This window comes from Micromys minutus (assembly GCF_963924665.1).
Source record: "Micromys minutus genome assembly, chromosome: 7".
In the NCBI taxonomy this organism is placed as follows: Eukaryota; Metazoa; Chordata; class Mammalia; order Rodentia; family Muridae; genus Micromys; species Micromys minutus.
Window position 1 is genome coordinate 24,635,176 of NC_137976.1, and position 6,788 is coordinate 24,641,963.

The following is a 6,788-nucleotide window of genomic DNA, read 5'->3' on the forward strand; positions in this document are numbered from 1 at the left end:
GAAACAATCTAAATTTTTAACCAAATCTTCAGAGGATTTTTATAAACAATAGAACAGGAAAATCACAGATCCACAATGTACCTTAAAATGAAAAAGAATTTCTGAGCAAATTTACACATGTAGTATTAGTTCAAATGTAAATAGAATTTAGTCAGCTGAGAAGTTATTGTATAATTCTAGGGAGCACAAATAATATTTATAACAATAAATATTATCATTGGCTTTTGATTATGTGACCATATATTAGAAATTGAATATTCATAACCACCTCATTTTTTGACATAAAATAAATTTGACAATATTCATCTTTCTGAGTTTTTATGAAGCTTAACTCTAAAATGTTATATGTAATGTATTTAGTACAGATAGGAAATATAGAGAGTATCTATAGGATCTTACGAAGTTAACAAGAAAATTAGGAAGATTGGTCTGAAACAAAAACAGTCATTTGACTTTATATTCTTTGGTGGTATATCCCTAAAAACAGGAACATGGAGTATGGAGATTCAACAATTTGAATAATTCCAGTCAGCTGGCTTGTTTCTATAAACATAACTTAATGTTTTTCCCTTTCTTCCTAATTTACTTCCTTATTCTCATCCCTATTGCAGAGAGAGAGAGAGAGAGAGAGAGAGAGAGAGAGAGAGAGAGAGAGAGAGAGAGAGGGAGGGAGGGAGGGAGGGAGGGAGGGAGGGAGGGAGAGAGAGAAGTTTACTAATAGGCAACAATAATTTACCTGTTTTCTATGCATTTGGGCTTTTGTTCTTGAAATTGTAGCCTGTATTGAATTTTTTTTTTCTCAGTCCAATGTGGCCTTGGTTGGGATTGGAATGTCAGGGCCATCAGGACAAAGGCCTCCTCAAGCATTAGTGGCTCCTATGCATATAAAGCTTTTTTTTGTAAAATAAGGTACAAATATTCACATTCCTCTGAGAAATGCCCTCCTTGCTGATGTTAATGCCACCATGATAATCAGAGAGAGCGTGAGCCCAAAAAGCTAAGATGCGGCTAATCTCAGCAAAATGGTAAATGCTGGGAACTTAATTACAGCCCTTAAGACTGTAGAAAAGAACTCAAAAACATAAGTCCAAAAACTATATAATTTTCAACTATGCAAAAATATAAGTATGCAATATGAATTGTATAAGGGTTTTCACAGATCTAAAAGAACAGAGGCAGTTACCCTATGAACCAGCTTGTCAGAAAGATACCAAGACTGGCAGATACAAATGCAGGCAGATTCCTGATTTCAATGTCAACCCATGAGTGGTCAGAATGATAATTTTAGGGCAGGGTCTCACCCAACTACCTACATGTCCATGCTTTTACTTGATGTCTCTTTTAAAGAGTCAAGGGACTAAGGTCATGAAGGATACTCAAGAAAGAACCTGGAATAAATAACTGAATTGATATGTAAATTAAAAACTGGGCTTTTGGTCTACTTGGCATGAGCTAGAAGAAAGTGAGAGTAGTTGTTTATAATTTTCTCCCCACTAGGGTGAGCTCAGCTGTTTGGAGATCTCTGGGGAACAAATGGAGCTCTTCAATTCTTATTTTCTAGCAGGATTTCTGATTTTAGTCAGAAAAACCAATGGAAGGCAAACATAACTCTTTCAGACTTTTTCATAGCACTGTTAGAATTCTTTCTAATAGGATTGCTGGCCTTGATCTGAAATCCCAAGTATTTTTTAGAGTGTCACAGAGATAAAGGGACAGATAGAAAGACAGAAACAGAGAGAGAGCTAGCAGATATGATAGGCAGCCATCTTGTAACCCATGATTTGACTTTGAGTACTTTGTTTACACTACTCCCAGACACCCCTTCTCTCTGGAACCAGGGCCTAGGTGAGGCTGGTCTTGGCACCACTTGAGGTGAAGAATCAATAGTTTAACTTTGTAACAGTTCTCTGATGTAAAAATGTACATCTCAAAGCAAACATTTAGCTTCAGCTGGAGGGAGAGAAAACTAGACTACAGTCTTTGCTAGTTCCGTTTTGAAAGGCTTATCACCTTCAGATATTGGCATTAATATTTTCTTTTCATGACACACAGCTTGCTTGATGTTAGAAACCCCTTAACCTTCCAAAGCAGAAGAAAATGGAAAACAAAGAAAATAATACCAAACCATACTTCTATTGGCTAGAAATATAGAATGCTCGTGTACAAGATTAAAGAAGAAGTAAAGAAGAATGATGAGTTATTACACACATTAAAATAAGTCTTGGTGAAAGCTAATTCTGGGAGATATGTTACTTCTTTCTGTAACTTTAAACTATAGGTCATTCATGGAACTTAATATTTATTTGAATATTATATCTCTGTTAACATATGTTTATGCATTTTACATTTGCATGACGAGAAATTAGGTGACTAATAGAAATTGTGAAATGATTTCAATGTGCAACAGTATTTTATGCATTCAGTTTAAAGCATTTTTATGATGGCACCACAATTTGCATATGCTGCAATAGAGCATTTCTTGAGAAAGTAATGATGTTGTGTTGCAATATATTAAATTTTCATTTTTAATATTTGTCTGGATCACTAGCAAAATTATTTTAAGTCTCATATTTAGTTCATGATTATAACATTGGTTTATGGTTTGTATGCAAGTATAGACTTGCAATTTTTCTTTCGTAATATGCATCTATTTCTTCTGCATCAGAGTAGTTTCTGGCACTGTAAGACTTTTATCTTCTCTAATTTCTTAGAATTCTTTAAGCATCTTCATACTTTGCATTTCCCTAAGTTTCTTACAAAATAGCAAAATCTTACATACAAAAGCTTAATAAATGTTTTTTTTTAATAAAAATATAAGCTAGTGGACATATCCTAAAGACATGATAAGAGGGATAACAAGGCACAGGGAAGAATGGCATGCAGTATTTTATGTTGTTTGAAAATGAACTTGTCTTAAACTGATTTTGCTGACTAATCATGATGAACATTAAAAATACATATATCCATATATATGCACACTTTTATAATTTTATACCAGTATTTATTTGCTTGACTTGTTTAGTGTCTCTGTATGTGCGTGTGTCTCTGTATGCATGTGTCAGTAAAATCCACATTCAATGAAAATGTTTATGTACCTGGAATGTCATAATGCATTTGGGAAAGTTCTTTCTTACATAAACTGAGATATTTAACCAGATAAAGAATAAAACACGAACTGGCACAGGGAAACCACTGAACTTACCCAGTCCATGGATAGAAAGGATGTTTGAGGAAGAAGAGACTATCAGGCACCAGTTAAAGCTCTGTATATTTTAAGGGCACAGCAGTAGCCAAAGAAGTTTGGGATCCAACAGCCTGGGATTCAGTAGAAAGGTTTTGATTCCTGTCAGGCCTTTAGGATCTTCTTTGTGGCAGATAAAGAAAATAGTGACTGATACCCCACAAGGAAGAGCAGATTGTAGACCCCAACCATTCTGGACTTTGCCCTATCCTCTCTGGGCTATTGTACTAGTGAGCAGCAAGAGAACCCAGTATTACAAAAAGATGACTCCAAGGTTAAAGAGCACTGGATACTCTTTAAAAAGACTGGGATTCAGTTCCCAGTATTCATATGTCTGTTCACGAGCACTTTTAATTCCCATTCCAAGGAAATGATTCCAAACAAAATAAATTAACATAAATAAATAAATAAATAAATAAATAAAATAAAATAAATAAATAAATGGAAAGATGTCTGGACTCTGCTTTTATTGGGGCATAAAATCAATTTATTGTAAATAATAATGATGATAATAATAAGTAATAAAAAATAATTTTTAAAAGTTTGTTCACTCTAAGCTGAGAAAAGGAACGCTTGTTCAATTTTCATTTTTAAAGGTGATTATCTCCCTTTATGACCTGGGCTGGCTTTGAGCTCACTACTGTAGCCTAGATTGGTCTTAAGTTTACATTTTTCTCAGCCCAGCCTTTTGAATAACAGATTAACAAATGAACACTATGCTGTGTTCAACTAAGTGCTAAATACTTTATTGGGTAAAGCAAACATTAATATGATAGCTGTACGATGAAAAGTTATGCAGAACAGAGCTTTCTTTAAATACAGGAGAATTTTGAAAGTACAAGAGTAAGATGTTTTAACATAATATGGCATGGAGCAGGGAAGAGATCTCAGACAAGGAAACGCCAGCCTGTAGAGCATAAAGAGTTAAATTTGATCACTAGGACTCAGGTACAGGTGAGGTCAGAGAGAACTGGTTTGTCATCTCAGAATTTGGGAGGTGAAGCCATGTATATCCCAGGGTACTCTCTGAGCATCCACCCTAACCTGATCCAGGCCAAGAAGGGGATTTCTAAAAAACACGGTGGGTACCCTAGATATTGTTATCTACGCTTATTGCCAAGTTTGTCCATGCTCATGCACAGATGTGTGCTCACAGAGTATACACATCCACATGACACACACTTGCCAACTCACCCACAAAGCACTTTCTCAAGAAATTGTATTAAAGCAGTTTAAGATTAAGCTGTCTAAAGTGTCTTCAAACTTGAATGTCAAGGTCTTAGTATCATAAACTCTTTCCATTAGTGTGATTCTTTGATATAACGTTACATCATAGATTAACCTTGAAAAGTACTTTTGAAGGATTCTGGATAATTATTGAATCAGGCATTGCTGTTTGTATTCTAAGTTTTCTGTCAAAGACCCATGTGCTAAAGACATAGCCACCAGTGAGTTGCTGTTAAAAGTAAATGGTAGCTATAAGAGGTACAGTACACTGGGTTGTAAAGGGCCGTAGGAGCTCATCTCCAAAGGGGATATTGGAGGCTCAATCCATTTCTCTGCTCCTTTTTGCTGTTTGTCTGTGACTTTGTTAGGAGCAGCTCTGTTCTGTCACCTGTGCACAAGCGTATGTGCACTTTCATCCTAGGCTTAAGCACTAATATACCCCATATTAGTTCAACATTATTTCAAAATCCAGTTCTATATTGTGAGACCATTAGGAAATAGTATAAAAAGAAACAGAAAACGCATTTACTTTTCTCTGTAGTCCACATGGGTGTTGGACTTGCCCTATTGCTTCCTCTGGATCTCGAGTACTAAGGGCCTTCAATATCAGAACGATCTCCTAACGTTTTATTTCTAAAGCCTAATTTTAATGACCTTTTCTCTTCGTTTAAGCTGAAGTGTCATAATTCACAGGATTTGTCAATATATAAAAATAATAACACTCAAAAATAAATATTTTCCAACATTGTTATTAGAGGGGCTAGAGATAAAAGCAAGTAACATGCACAGAGAATTTAACTTGTGAATTTGCTTACATGTCGGCAATGATCTAATTACTTTGATATAATTTTATTAATATTAAAATTCTGATAGTAAGGAAATACAGATGTTAAAAGAATAGGATAATTATGATCTATTCTGAGAGCATATGAGTAGGGAGGGCTGTCATACAGTTAGTGTGAGGATAATAGGTAGAAATCAGTAAATATCAATCAGTCTCATAAATCTCTAGTATCTATATCACTGACCAAAAATTTCATTTCGTTAATGTCTGCCATGCAGAAGTATGCAAACTCACTTAAAAGAATTGAAGTTTTTGGAGACTACAACCCTTGCCTCAAAGGGATGCTGGATTTTCACGAAGAGAAGCAAATAACCAGGGCTTGTGAATAAAGAGGTCAGTTATCTCAAATTCTGTGTTTCAGTAAGACAACATTTAGATGAAGCTTATAAAAGTAAGATAGTAAAGAAAGTCCTAAACAGAGGAACTCTTCAAATTAATTGCTGGGGGCATGGAATAGATGGGTTGTAGCAGAGGGGAAATCTCCCTTCTATAGGTCTTAGATGATATCTGGGAGACAGTTTTATCCCTTTGATTGGTCTAAACTTCAATCTATATGTATATTCCAAAATATTTATTCAGTGATTGAAAAAGACATTAGGAAATATAGAGAAATTCACAATAAATGTCTGTTGTGAGGGCTAAAGATGAACCAAGATAAACTGTATCTTCTCTTGCAACATTCCAATCTTGCCACACTATTAAAATTCTGATCAATCAGCATTAATGGGCACAGCTTCTTTCCAGGAATTCTTGTTCATAAATTTTTAATTAGTCATAAAAATTTAGCTTATTTGGCTAATTGTGTTCTTACTCCTCTGCTTTCTTTTTTCATGCTGGTTTTGCCCTGGGTTCTATAATTAGCCTACTTTAAACTGTAAAGTTTCTATCTCAGCATTGAAGATGATGTGATTAAAAACCTGTGCCATCATGCCTGCCTTCAGAAGTAAGTGTAAAGCAGCACCAAACAGAGATGGTGCTTACTTTCAGAGCCTCATAACACTGAGAACCCATTAATAAAATTTCCTGTCTCATTTCCAGGTTTTATGTGACCTTTGCTATCACATTCAATTACAAGGTACAACGGATTTCTATGTATACTTAAGAAAACATCCAAACTTCTATTGTGAACAATTTTATTCTACTTCCCTGTCTAGGACTCACCAACATGACTGCTCTGTACTTCATGTCTTCTTTTTAAGATTGCTATTATCAATAACATGCATGTAATTGGTGCTACCTAAGAGTATAAAATCATTTAATGGGTCTTGTTCAAGCTACGCATGTCTGCATCCCCTCACCCTTCAAAAGTGATTCTCCATCTCTCTTCAGCCATTAATTACCAATAGCTTCCTAACTAGGGCATAACCTTAGGAGTCCCTTCGCCATCAATACTAGAATTTGGACTTTATTGATCTTGTGCAGGAAACCCCAGTTGCAGTGAGTTCAAAAGGTCATTAGCCATGTTATGTCCACAAC

At 35.2% G+C, this 6,788-nt stretch overlaps 1 pseudogene across 1 annotated transcript in view; it reads left to right on the forward strand.

Annotated features, from left to right (window-relative positions):
- The first annotated feature begins 1,002 nt into the window (after positions 1–1,002).
- LOC308422620 (large ribosomal subunit protein uL11m-like) overlaps positions 1,003–6,788 on the forward strand; it is an 11,272-nt pseudogene continuing 5,486 nt past the window's right edge. The window contains exons 1-2 of the transcript in view: positions 1,003–1,025; positions 6,351–6,387. The product of the transcript in view is annotated as a large ribosomal subunit protein uL11m-like (transcript). The remainder of the gene's footprint in view (positions 1,026–6,350; positions 6,388–6,788) is intronic.